Source organism: Telmatherina bonti, assembly GCF_933228915.1.
Source record: "Telmatherina bonti genome assembly, chromosome: 7".
Lineage (NCBI taxonomy): Eukaryota > Metazoa > Chordata > Actinopteri > Atheriniformes > Telmatherinidae > Telmatherina > Telmatherina bonti.
Window position 1 is genome coordinate 4956786 of NC_136625.1, and position 14146 is coordinate 4970931.

A 14146-nucleotide genomic window follows, 5' to 3' on the forward strand; every position below is an offset into this window, starting at 1 on the left:
GCTGGAAGCTTCTTTCCTCACTGCTGAAGGCAACTTTTTCCCTCCACTAGAGGGCGACATGATGAAGGCGGCGCTGCTCTACTTCTGCACTGTGTTCAAGCATTCTGTCAATAAGAAGAGCTGCTGTGAAGAGAACAATTGTCAGACTGAATGTTGAACATCAGCTAGTTTCTCCTGCTGATTTAAACCTTGTTGTACACATGGAACATTGGCTGTGGATTATTCTGGCTGCTCTTTTCTTTGGTAAGATACAAACTCAACATGTTTCCTCTTCAAACACTTGAACACATTACTGAGCTGCACATGAAGAGCTTTTAATCTTCATTCTACACTAAATCATTTCTTACCTTGTAAAAACACCTTCTATGCTTCAAAGTGACAATGAGGAGTGAAAATGACATGTATTCTACATGGAATAGAACTCTTTAAAGCTGCTGATTGTTCTACTTTAATCAATCATCTTTATTGATTCATCTCTTCCTCTGCATGTTCTGTTCTTCCTCAGAGTGTAAAGGAGAAGACACAGTGACCCAGCCAAGAGGAGATGTTACTGCTGCTGAAGGAGATGATATTATACTCACATGTAACTTTACTACCAGCGACAACTTTCCATATCTGTTCTGGTACAAACAAGAAGTAAATAGTTCCCCAAAGTACATGCTGAAACGTTCCCCAACATCAGGAGAAAATGATCCAGAGTTCAGCAAAGACAGATTTGATGCAAAGCTCATAGACAAATCATCAGTTGATCTGCAGATCCAGAAGCTTCAGCTGTCTGACTCTGCTGTGTACTACTGTGCTCTGCAGCCCACAGTGACAGGAAACAGCAAAACTCTGTAGAAAAACCTTTGGAGCAAAGACAATGCAATACTCCACAACGTCCACTAGAGGGCCTCACACACTGTTAAAGCTCTGATTGTTGAGTCATTGGACTGATGACAAAGACAAGAGAGAAATGAAGCAGTAAAGATCAGAGACAGAGACAGAGCTGCTGTGGAAGCAGAAAACAATCTGATTGGTTGGAACGGGCCCCGCCCACTCCACTTCAGCTCATCCAATGACATTATTTCTTCCTCATTCTACTGCAGTGGAAGAACATTGTTCATCTGCTGTGTGTCTGGCTTTAAGAAGTCCAAAGACATGTTGCTTTACCTCTTTCTGCTTCTATCTCACATTCTAGGTGAGTTTAAGAACAGGGATTAAAGTTTGCTTGAAGCTGCTGCATTAAGCAGATATCCAGACTGCATTTCACTACTTTTCTTCTTTCTTTGCTCTGATAGAATGAAAATCATCTTTGGATCATCTTGTAAATGGAACTGACAGAGTTCTCCAGTTGATTTAGTTGTGAATGTCCACAGAGTAACACTGTACAGGAGACATTGTCCACTGTCTTCTCCTCTCAGCCTCATGGACAATGTTAGTCTGATGGCTTCATTTTCTCTTATTTTTCCAGGACTAAAAGCTCAAGACGCAATCTCTCCTACAAGAGATGGAGTCAGTGGAAGAGAAGGACAAACTCTCACACTCACATGCAACTATCAGACAACTGATACATACATTTTGCTTTCCTGGTACAAACATCATTCTGACCTTCAGGCTCCTCAGTTTATACTTGTAAAAGGAGCAAAAGGATGGAGTGATGAACACATTCCTGATGATCGATATTCCTCAGCAACAACTTCTACATCAACTGAACTGACCATCAGAGAGCTAACCCTGGCAGACACAGCTCTCTACTACTGTGCTCTAGAAACACAGTGATACAAAGTGGAGAAGAGGCTGTACAAAAACCTGAACACAGATATCTGACTACTCTTCAAAGAGGAAGGAAATGGGATTCAAACCACAGCTTCATATCAGATGGATTCTGATCATTCCTGTTTGATCAGAGTCTCTGTCTGTCACAGCTGGAGAAAACAAGAACACAACAACATGATGCTGTAAACACACTGTGAGCATGGACCAGTGAGCAGGTCCTAAATGTGAAAAGATTTATAAGAAGATCTTTACTGGAAGAGACAGGCTGAGGAAGCTTAGACAGATTTTAGCAAAAACAAAATGATAAGACGTGTTCATGAAGGGAGGTACAGATGTATAGAAATGTACTACACTGCTACCTGGTGGAAACGTGTTACCTGGTGGAAACGGGCTACCTGGTGAAAACGTGTTACCTGGTGGAAACGGGCTACCTGGTGAAAACGTGTTACCTGGTGGAAACATGTTATCTGGTGGAAACGTGCTACTTGGTGGAAACGTGCTACCTGGTGGAAACGTGCTACCTGGTGGAAACGTGCTACCTGGTGGAAACGTGCTACCTGGTGGAAACGGGCTACCTGGTGGAAACGTGCTACCTGGTGGAAACGTGCTACCTGGTGGAAACGTGCTACCTGGTGGAAACGGGCTACCTGGTGGAAATGTGCTACCTGGTGGAAACGTGCTACCTGGTGGAAACGGGCTACCTGGTGGAAATGTGCTACCTGGTGGAAACGTGCTACCTGGTGGAAACGTGCTACCTGGTGGAAACGTGCTACCTGGTGGAAACGTGCTACTTGGTGGAAACGTGCTACCTGGTGGAAACGTGTTACCTGGTGGAAACGTGCTACTTGGTGGAAACGTGCTACCTGGTGGAAACGTGTTACCTGGTGGAAACGGGCTACCTGGTGGAAACGTGCTACCTGGTGGAAACGTGCTACTTGGTGGAAACGTGCTACCTGGTGGAAACGTGTTACCTGGTGGAAACGGGCTACCTGGTGAAAACGTGTTACCTGGTGGAAACGGGCTACCTGGTGAAAACGTGTTACCTGGTGGAAACATGTTATCTGGTGGAAACGTGCTACTTGGTGGAAACGTGCTACCTGGTGGAAACGTGCTACTTGGTGGAAACGTGCTACCTGGTGGAAACGGGCTACCTGGTGGAAACAGGCTACCTGGTGGAAACGTGCTACTTGGTGGAAACGTGCTACCTGGTGGAAACGTGCTACTTGGTGGAAACGTGCTACCTGGTGGAAACGCGCTACCTGGTGGAAACAGGCTACCTGGTGGAAACGTGCTACCTGGTGGAAACGTGCTACTTGGTGGAAACGTGCTACCTGGTGGAAACGGGCTACCTGGTGGAAACGTGCTACTTGGTGGAAACGTGCTACCTGGTGGAAACGTGCTACTTGGTGGAAACGTGCTACCTGGTGGAAACGTGCTACTTGGTGGAAACGTGCTACCTGGTGGAAACGGGCTACCTGGTGGAAACGTGCTACTTGGTGGAAACGTGCTACCTGGTGGAAACGTGCTACTTGGTGGAAACGTGCTACCTGGTGGAAACGTGCTACCCTGTGGAAACGTGCTACCTGGTGGAAACGTGCTACTTGGTGGAAACGTGTTACCTGGTGGAAACGTGCTACCTGGTGGAAACATGTTATCTGGTGGAAACGTGCTACTTGGTGGAAACGTGCTACCTGGTGGAAACGTGCTACTTGGTGGAAACGTGCTACCTGGTGGAAACGTGCTACTTGGTGGAAACGTGCTACCTGGTGGAAACGTGCTACTTGGTGGAAACGTGCTACCTGGTGGAAACGCGCTACCTGGTGGAAACGCGCTACCTGGTGGTAACGGGCTACCTGGTGGAAACGTGCTACCTGGTGGAAACGCGCTACCTGGTGGTAACGGGCTACCTGGTGGAAACGTGCTACCTGGTGGAAACGCGCTACCTGGTGGAAACGGGCTACCTGGTGGAAACATGTTACCTGGTGGAAACGTGTTACCAGGTGGAAACGTGTTACTTGGTGGAAACGTGTTACCTGGTGGAAACGTGCTACCTGGTGGAAACGTGCTACCTGGTGGAAACGTGCTACCTGGTGGAAACGTGCTACTTGGTGGAAACGTGCTACCTGGTGGAAACGTGCTACCTGGTGGAAACACGCTACCTGTGGAAACAGGCTACCTGGTGGAAACATTCTACCTGTGGAAACATTCTACCTGTGGAAACGGGCTACCTGGTGGAAACACGCTACCTGTGGAAACTGGCTACCTGGTGGAAACGGGCTACCTGGTGGAAACGGGCTACCTGGTGGAAACACGCTACCTGTGGAAACAGGCTACCTGGTGGAAACATTCTACCTGTGGAAACATTCTACCTGTGGAAACGGGCTACCTGGTGGAAACACGCTACCTGTGGAAACTGGCTACCTGGTGGAAACGGGCTACCTGGTGGAAACGGGCTACCTGGTGGAAACGTGCTACCTGGTGGAAACGTGCTACCCTGTGGAAACGTGCTACCTGGTGGAAACGGGCTACCTGGTGGAAAAGGGCTACCTGGTGGAAACGTGCTAGCTGGTGGAAACGGGCTACCTGGTGGAAACGTGCTACCTGGTGGAAACGGGCTACTTGGTGGAAACGTGCTACCTGGTGGAAACGGGCTACCTGGTGGAAACGGGCTACCTGGTGGAAACGTGCTACCTGGTGGAAACGTGCTACCTGGTGGAAACGTGCTACCTGGTGGAAACGGGCTACCTGGTGGAAACGTGCTAGCTGGTGGAAACAGGCTACCTGGTGGAAACGTGCTACTTGGTGGAAACGGGCTACCTGGTGGAAACGTGCTACCTGGTGGAAACGTGCTACCTGGTGGAAACGGGCTACCTGGTGGAAACGTGCTACCTGGTGGAAACGGGCTACCTGGTGGAAACGTGCTACCTGGTGGAAACGGGCTACCTTGTGGAAACGTGCTACCTGGTGGAAACGTGCTACCTGGTGGAAACGTGCTACCTGGTGTAAACGGGCTACCTTGTGGAAACACGCTACCTGGTGGAAACGGGCTACCTGGTGGAAACGGGCTACCTGGTGGAAACGTGCTACCTGGTGGAAACGGGCTACCTGGTGGAAACGTGCTACCTTGTGGAGACATGCTACCTGGTGGAAATGGGCTACCTCGTGGAAACGGGCTACCTGGTGGAAATGGGCTACCTGGTGGAAATGTCCTACCTGGTGGAAACGTCCTACCTGGTGGGAAACATGTTACCTGGTGGAAACGTGCTACCTGGTGGAAACGTCCTACGTGGTGGAAACATGTTACCTGGTGGAAATGTTCTACCTGGTGAAAACATGTTACCTGGTGGAAACGTGCTACCTGGTGGAAACGGGCTACCTGGTGGAAACATGTTACCTGGTGGAAACGTCCTACCTGGTGGAAACGTGCTACCTGGTGGAAACGGGCTACTTTGTGGAAACACGCTACCTGGTGGAAACGGGCTACCTGGTGGAAACGGGCTACCTGGTGGTAACGGGCTACCTGGTGGAAACGGGCTACCTTGTGGAAACGGGCTACCTGGTGGAAACGTGCTAGCTGGTGGAAACGTGCTACTTGGTGGAAACGGGCTACCTGGTGGAAACGTGCTACCTGGTGGTAACGGGCTACCTGGTGGAAACGGGCTACCTTGTGGAAACGTGCTACCTGGTGGAAACGCGCTACCTGGTGGTAACGGGCTACCTGGTGGAAACGGGCTACCTTGTGGAAACGTGCTACCTGGTGGAAACGTGCTACCTGGTGGAAACGGGCTACCTGGTGGAAACGTGCTACCTGGTGGAAACGGGCTACCTGGTGGAAACGTGCTACCTGGTGGAAACGGGCTACCTTGTGGAAACGTGCTACCTGGTGGAAACGTGCTACCTGGTGGAAACGGGCTACCTGGTGGAAACGTGCTACCTGGTAGCCTGGTAGCCAGGCTACCTGGTAGCCTGGTAGCCTGGTAGCCTGTTACCTGAGCTTTAAGGTTCACAGCTTAACTCGTTTCTGTGCTGACATAGCCTGATTTAAGTGCTTCTTCACAATGAAATGTGCTACCTGGTGGAAACGTGCTACCTGGTGGAAACATGCTACCTGGTGGAAACGTGCTACCTGGTGGAAACGCGCTACCTGGTGGAAACGGGCTACCTGGTGGAAACGGGCTACCTCGTGGAAACGGGCTACCTGGTGGAAACGTCCCACCTGGTGGGAAACATGTTACCTGGTGGAAACGTCCTACCTGGTGGGAAACATGTTACCTGGTGGAAACGTGCTACCTGGTGGAAACGTCCTACCTGGTGAAAACATGTTACCTGGTGGAAATGTCCTACCTGGTGAAAACATGTTACCTGGTGGAAATGTGCTACCTGGTGGAAACGTTCTACCTGGTGGAAACATATTACCCTTTTGGAAATGTGCTACCTGGTGGAAACGTGCTACCTGGTGGAAACATGCTACCTGGTGGAAATGTGCTACCTGGTGGAAACGCGCTACCTGGTGGAAACGTGCTACCTGGTGGAAACGTGCTACCTGGTGGAAACAGGCTACCTGGTGGAAACGTGCTAACTGGTGGAAACGTGCTACCTGGTGGAAACGTGGTACCTCGTGGAAACGTGCTACCTGGTGGAAACGTGCTAACTGGTGGAAACGTGCTACCTGGTGGAAACAGGCTACCTGGTGGAAACGAGCTACCTGGTGGAATTGGGCTACCTGGTGGAACATGTTACCTGGTGGAAACGGGCTACCTGGTGGAAACGTGCTACCTGGTGGAAACGGGCTACCTGGTGGGAACGTGTTACCTGAGCTTTAAGGTTCACAGCTTAACTCGTTTCTGTGCTGACATAGCCTGATTTAAGTGCTTCTTCACACCTGCCTCAGACCATCTGTTTTTATTGGAATAAATATGGACCTTAATGTCCTGAAAAGTTTTCTTTATTTCTGAGAGGAGGATAAACGTCTGAATCTTGACCCACAGACCTGATCCCCTGTGTTGTGCCATATGTACATGAGGCCAAGAAAGCCATTTTTATTAAACTGGAAAAACATCAGAGTTTTTCTTTTTTTTTCAGTCAGACTGAACCAGTTTTTATTCATCCAGAGCAAGACCAGGTCTCCATCGTCCAGCCTTCATCTGGCTGTGAGGAGGCAGCAGCTTACCCAGATAGATGCCCACAGTCAGTCCAAACTCGCTGCCAGCATGTTTTTGTGGACATCAGGCTTCAGCTGGAAGCACTTGTTGTCACAGCAGTGCAAGGACGGCGGCTTCTACTCCAGACCTGCAGCTGTTTTCCCAGGCCCTCCAGTATGCATTAGCAATGCACAAGAAGGAGCCCAGAAGATCTGGAGATCCCAAACCTGGAGGCCAAAGTTGTGCAGGAAGCCACAAGGTAGCATTCATGACTCCATTGACACCAGTTGGGCTCAACATTGATCCAGGAGACCCAGTAGTACGGGTGACCATCGCCAGCTTAAACAGGACACCAAGTGGCAGCATGGAAACAGAACAGGAGACCAGGATCTGGGCCCTGTGGAACAAAATGATACTGTAGATTGTTATATATTGATGCTAGGTGGAGGAGTTTAGTGTTGGAAGGCTTTGTGCTCCACACTAACATGCAGCTGGTAGATTCAGAAACAGGAAATGGAAAACCTCCAACTGAGCCTGACCTACTTCAGACTCTGCAAACAGAAGATATTGAAAGGTTTGACGGGGACATCACATGATCTAGAAGCTGTGAAGCTGTAGCAGGAAGCGAACAGGTGGTGTTGGATGGACAAACTCATACAGCCATGCTGATTTATGCATTAGTGATGTCACCAGGGGGCGGGACTTCCTGTGCAAATGGGGCTGTGACTGTCAGAAAGTGTGTAGTTTGAGGATTCGGGGTGATCAGCTGCATCATGAGGCTTTTAGCTCTGCTGCTTCTCCTCTATGGATACACTGGTAGGTTACATTGATCTTTGCTTCAGTTTTCTACCTGATCCGTGTCTTACTGGGTTGGATTTGCACACTAACCTGAAGGTTTCCTGTAGATGTCGGCTGCGTGGAGCTCAGTCTGGTTAAAGACCAGGAGTTTGGTCTGGAGGGAAACACTGTTTCTCTGTCTTACAAGCACTCCAAGCTTGCAACCAACGACTTTTTGTTCTGGTACCGACACCGTCCGGGAAGCGCTCCGCAGCTGCTCGTGTCCCACTCATCCTCGGGAGTCGAGTTCAGTGATCCGGTTCCAGGACTGAAGATCAAAGTGGAGTTAAACTTCTTCCATCTGGTCTTCTCCTCGGCTGCAGTGACGGATTCTGCTGTGTACTACTGTGCTGCGAAGCCCACAGTGGTGGAAAAGCCTCAGAGTCTGTACAAAAACCTCTGCAGGGTTCAGCGCCTCTATTTACAGAACAGCGCCATCAAGTGGATGTCTGCGAGACATGCAGCGAAACACCCTGACTCAGATCTGCAGTTTATTTCTGAATCACCTGGACGGCAGGTGCCGCCGCCAGAGCGGCCGGAATGAGAGCAAATGAATGTCTTCAGTCACACTATTAGACAAATCTTTCTACTTTCCCATGTTTGATGTTGTTTTGTTTTCTGTTTTCAGGTCAGGAGTGTTAAACCAGGAGTGAGCTGGGACCCAGTTCGGACCTCACAGGATCCTTCGACCCCTTAAAATCCTCCTTCCCTCAAAACAGTTTTATTTTTTTTTTAAATGGCTGTGGACCAACTGGTTTACTGGAGTACTTTTACTGGAGCCTTGCTGATGCAACAGGAGGAGTGATCACCGGATTTGGATTCCCAGCAGCTGCCCAGTGTGTCCTCCCCCCCCCCCCAGCCTCGCCTTTCCCTTCATGCTTCAGAAGCTTCTGGGTCGCCTGAAAAACTGAATGTTAGTTCAGCTGCGTGGTTTCCCCCTCCAGCCGCGTGACCGCAGGAACAGCTGCTGAGTGTCGACGTCCGGAAGGACTGACGTCATCCGGAGCTGAAGGATCTGCTTTCCAGTGACATGAAGCAACTCTGGTGGGACACCAGTAAAATATTTAGATTTGATTTATTTCTCATTTCATCCACAGAACTGGAAAACTGTCATCAGGATTTCTTTGTCAGAAACATGATTTTCATCAACTTCGGGACTTTAATTGTAACTTATAATGCAGTTATTGTTGAATTTATTGATCACACCGTAATAATGAATAATTTAGATTATTTTCACACAAAAGAACACAGATTTAAATGAGACTAAAGTAGCTGCAGTTTGCTGGTTTCCGTTTGTTTTGTAGTCTCGCTTCTGAACTGTGACGTCTCATGTTCATGACATCATGTTGCGTCATGGCCTCTTAAGTTTTAGTCGCAGTTAATGATGAAAATGAAGTGGATCTTCCTGGTTCTAGACCAGTTAACCACCATTCGGTCCAGTTTGGAACCGTTTCTGATGCTTCTGGTCTGTTCAGTAGAAAATGTCTTGACTTAATTTATTTTCAGTAAATGTTAAAAATCAATAAAATATTGATAAAACGTGTTTTCAGACTTCTTTCTGACACATCGTGGTGTCTTGGTTGGGGAGGGGTAGCCCAGCGGTGATGCAGGATCCAGGTTCAAGTCCCCAGATCGGAGACCACAGAGTGAGTGGACATGACTTGTGGAGTCCCTCATGGGTCAGTCTTTAGACCTGATCACTAGAACGGTCTTTTAACAGGACTTCCCAGTAGAACCAGTGGACTGGATCACTGGAACAGTCTTTTAACAGGACTTCCCAGTAGAACCAGTGGACTGGATCACTGGAACAGTCTTTTAACAGGACTTCCCAGTAGAACCAGTGGACTGGATCACTGTAATGGTCTTTTAAAAGGACTTCCCAGTAGAACCAGTGGACTGGATCACTGTAATGGTCTTTTAAAAGGACTTCCCAGTAGAACCAGTGGACTGGATCACTGGAACGGTCTTTTAACAGGACTTCCCAGTAGAACCAGTGGACTGGATCACTGGAACGGTCTTTTAACAGGACTTCCCAGTAGAACCAGTGGACTGGATCACTGGAACGGTCTTTTAAAAGGACTTCCCAGTAGAACCAGTGGACTGAATCACTGTAATGGTCTTTTAAAAGGACTTCCCAGTAGAACCAGTGGACTGAATCACTGTAATGGTCTTTTAAAAGGACTTCCCAGTAGAACCAGTGGACTGAATCACTGTAATGGTCTTTTAAAAGGACTTCCCAGTAGAACCAGTGGACTGGATCACTGCTCTCCAGTAAATCTGGAGACGAGTGAAACATTAAGCCTGTACACAACCTCTGCAGGGTTTCTCTATTTACAGAACAACAGCGCCATCAAGTGGATGTCTGTGAGACATGCAGCAGAATCATTAATCCTGCTTAATAACCAGGATTTAGGAAGTTAAGAGATGTTTATTCCAGTTCTGTATTTCCGCAAAAAGCTAAACATGTAAGGGGAGGGGGGGTTGGTTTTAGTTTAATGTTTAAATGATAAACAACACAAACTATCACGTTTCAGCGAAAACACACAGAATGTAATTACTAACAACGACCACCAGGTGGTGCTGCTGCTCCATAAAGAAGCAAGGTTCTTCTGCATGAGCGTCTCTGGATCATGTGACCATGAAAGGTCACATGACCTCCAGTCTGCCTGGACAAACACGAGGATTTAAACATGTGTTCAATAAACTGGTGATTTTTAACTTTTATAACAAACTACACAAACAAAAACAGGTAAAAGGAAACAACGCGAACAGAAAAAGTCTCACATCCAAACATGAGACCAAGTTCAAGCAACTTAGAAAACCACTGAGGGGAATGGAGGGAGACTGGAGGGGGGTCCCACTCCTGTCACTGATGCTGCAGAGCTGAAGGACTTCTGACTGAAGACAGTCAGACCTTCAGAACCGATGAAGCTGCTGGATCAGGCTTTTATCCGGGTCTGGTCCTGGACCCAGACCTGGACGTCAGCATCACATGTCAGACAGATGTGGAGTCGTCCAGAACATCTGGAGGATTAAAGAACTGATGACTCAGCAGGAATTCTGCATTTATCTTTGATGGATTGTAAGACTGGAAGCTGGTTCTTCCTGGTTCTGGTTCTGGTCCTGATGGAGGTTTTCCATCCTGGTTCTGGTCCTGATGGAGGTTTTCCTTCCCGGTTCTGGTCCCGATGGAGGTTTACCTTCCCGGTTCGGGTCCTGATGGAGGTTTTCCTTACTGGTTCTGGTTCTGATGGAGGTTTACCTTCCCGTTTCGGGTTCTGATGGAGGTTTTCTGTCCTGGTTCTGGTCCTGATGGAGGTTTTCCTTCCCGGTTCTGGTCCCGATGGAGGTTTACCTTCCCGGTTCGGGTCCTGATGGAGGTTTTCCTTACTGGTTCTGGTTCTGATGGAGGTTTACCTTCCCGTTTCGGGTTCTGATGGAGGTTTTCTGTCCTGGTTCTGGTCCTGATGGAGGTTTTCCTTACTGGTTCTGGTTCTGATGGAGGTTTACCTTCCCGTTTCAGGTTCTGATGGAGGTTTTCTGTCCTGGTTCTGGTCCTGATGGAGGTTTTCCTTCCCGGTTCTGGTTTATCTTCATTATAAAGTGGATTGATGTGGACCAGATGTTGATTGGCTGTAATTAGGTTATAACTGGATCTTATGTAATTTGTTCTGAAGTCGCTCAGAACCAGTCGGATCCGTGTTTCTGTTTCTCTGTGAAACCAGCACCATATAAAGTCATAAAAACAAAATGAAGTTTGTTTAAGAGATTATTTCATCTGCTGGACTGATGGAGGAAGTATGAGTAAAGGTAGGATTCCCTGATTCCAGACCGGTCGGGTCCATCTGGCGGAACCGGACTGGCCCGGACCGGTCGGGTCCTTCTGGCGGAACCGGACCGGTCGGGTCCTTCTGGCAGAACTGGACCGGCCCGGACCGGTCAGGTCCTTCTAGCGGGACCGGACCGGCCCGGACCGTCAGGTCCTTCTGGCGGAACCGGACCGGTCGGGTCCTTCTGGCGGGCCCGGAACGGTCGGGTCCTTCTGGCAGAACTGAACCAGCCCGGACCGGTCGGGTCCTTCTGGCGGGCCCGGAACGGTCGGGTCCTTCTGGCGGAACTGGACCGGCCCGGACGGGTCGGGTCCTTCTGGCGGAACTGGACCGGCCCGGAACGGTCGGGTCCTTCTGGCAGAACTGGACCGGCCCGGACCGGTTGGGTCCTTCTGGCGGGCCCGGAACGGTCGGGTCCTTCTGGCAGAACTGGACCGGCCCGGAACGGTCGGGTCCTTCTGGCAGAACTGGACCGGCCCGGACCGGTCGGGTCCTTCTGGCGGGATGGTAGGATGGCTGCCCAGCCTGAAATCTTCTGGTTTCAGCCAGAATCAAACATCCTGAAAGGTCTGATGAACCGTTTCAGAAGCTGTTGCTGTTTCATGAAAGCGCCACACGGTGGCGCTGCTGCCACATCATGCAGCGCTCAGAGAGGCTGCATGATGTGGCGCCACCTACAGGACGCCCACGGCATTGCTTCACTCAGCTGTAAATACCATAATGCAGCAGGGTTAGGGTACAGTTTGTGGCTGCATCATGGAGGAATCTGATGAAGCTTCTTCCAGATGAACCACCTGACCAGCGTTGACCTCATGACACGCCGCCTCCCGTCATTTTAATCTGCGACCTTCATCACATTCAATAAATCATCATGAATTTCTAAAACTCTTTCACATTCTGATCATCTAAATCCTGCAAGTTGCAGAAACACCGACAGATGGAAGAAATCATGAACACATGTATGATATCAGCAACACGGTCACAAAGTGTTTCCAGTGTTACACGCTAACAGCATGTAGGATGGAACCGTGACGTGCAGGACGGGCCTCGAGTCGCCCAGCGGCACCGTTTGTATCTGCCGATGATTCTGGACGTCAAAGACGAATTGGGTTTGATCCACCAGCCAGGACCTCCCTGCTCCGTGTAAGTCTCCAGTTTGCAGGTGGTGGGGGGGGGGGGTAGTATTGACCCCGAGGCTAGTATCGCCCCCGAGGCTAGTATCGCCCCCGAGGCTAGTATCGACCCCGGGGCTAGTATCGACCCCGGGGCTAGTATCAACGCCGTGGATAGTATCGACGCCGTGGATAGTATCGACGCCGTGGATAGTATCAACGCCGTGGATAGTATCGCCCCCGAGGCTAGTATCGACCCCGGGGCTAGTATCGACGCCGTGGATAGTATCGACCCCGGGGCTAGTATCGACCCTGAGGCTAGTATCGACCCCGAGGCTAGTATCGACCCCGAGGCTAGTATCAACCCCTAGGCGAGTATTGACCCTGAGGCTAGTATCGACCCCGAGGCTAGTATCGACCCCGAGGCTAGTATCGACTCCTAGGCGAGTATTGACCCTGAGGCTAGTATCGACCCCGAGGCTAGTATCGACCCCGAGGCTAGTATCGACTCCTAGGCGAGTATTGACCCTGAGGCTAGTATCGACCCCGAGGCTAGTATCGACCCCTACGCGAGTATTGACCCTGAGGCTAGTATCAACCTTGAGGCTAGTATCGACGCCGTGGATAGTATCGACGCCTAGGTCAGTATCAACGCCGAGGCTAGTATCGACCCCGAGGCTGGTATTGACGCCGTGGATAGTATCGACCCCGAGGCTAGTATCGACCCCGAGGCTAGTATCGACCCCGGGGCTAGTATTGACCCCGAGGCTAGTATCGACCCCTAGGCGAGTATTGACCCCGAGGCTAGTATCAACCTTGAGGATAGTATCGACGCCTAGGTCAGTATCAACGCCGAAGCTAGTATCGACCCCGAGGCTAGTATCGACGCCGTGGATAGTATCGACCCTGAGGCTAGTATCGACCCGAGGCTAGTATCAACCCCGGGGCTAGTATCGACGCCGAAGCTAGTATCGACCCTGAGGCTAGTATCGACCCTGAGGCTAGTATCGACCCTGAGGCTAGTATCGACCCCGAGGCTAGTATCGACCCTGAGGCTAGTATCGACCTTGAGGCTAGTATCGACGCCGTGGATAGTATCGACGCCTAGGTCAGTATCAACGCCGAAGCTAGTATCGACCCCGAGGCCGGTATCGGCAATGTGGTTAGTATCGGTCGATACCAGGGGGCTTTGTAAATGACAACCAAATTTTTCTCAAATGCGTGATTAAAAGGAAAAAACTTTATTAGTTTGTCACAATAATTATGTCATTTTATATGTTTTACAAACAAAATTATTATTTCTTTGTCAAAAGAAATGTTTTAATTAAACTAATAATTATGATCATAATCAGGATCAATTATTAAGATAAGATTATGAAATGATTGTTAAAGACTCCGTTGTGATGCTGGTATCATCGATACGTGACGCTGTTGATACCAGAATCCAGCGTGGCGAGGAACGAAGTGG

The 14146-nt window shown here is 49.6% G+C and overlaps 1 gene segment (V, D, J or C); it reads left to right on the forward strand.

Moving 5' to 3' along the window:
- The first annotated feature begins 7483 nt into the window (after positions 1–7483).
- On the forward strand, positions 7484–8497 carry LOC306758850 (T cell receptor delta variable 3-like). The segment is given in 3 exons: positions 7484–7715; positions 7805–8253; positions 8365–8497.
- The last annotated feature ends 5649 nt before the right edge of the window (positions 8498–14146 follow it).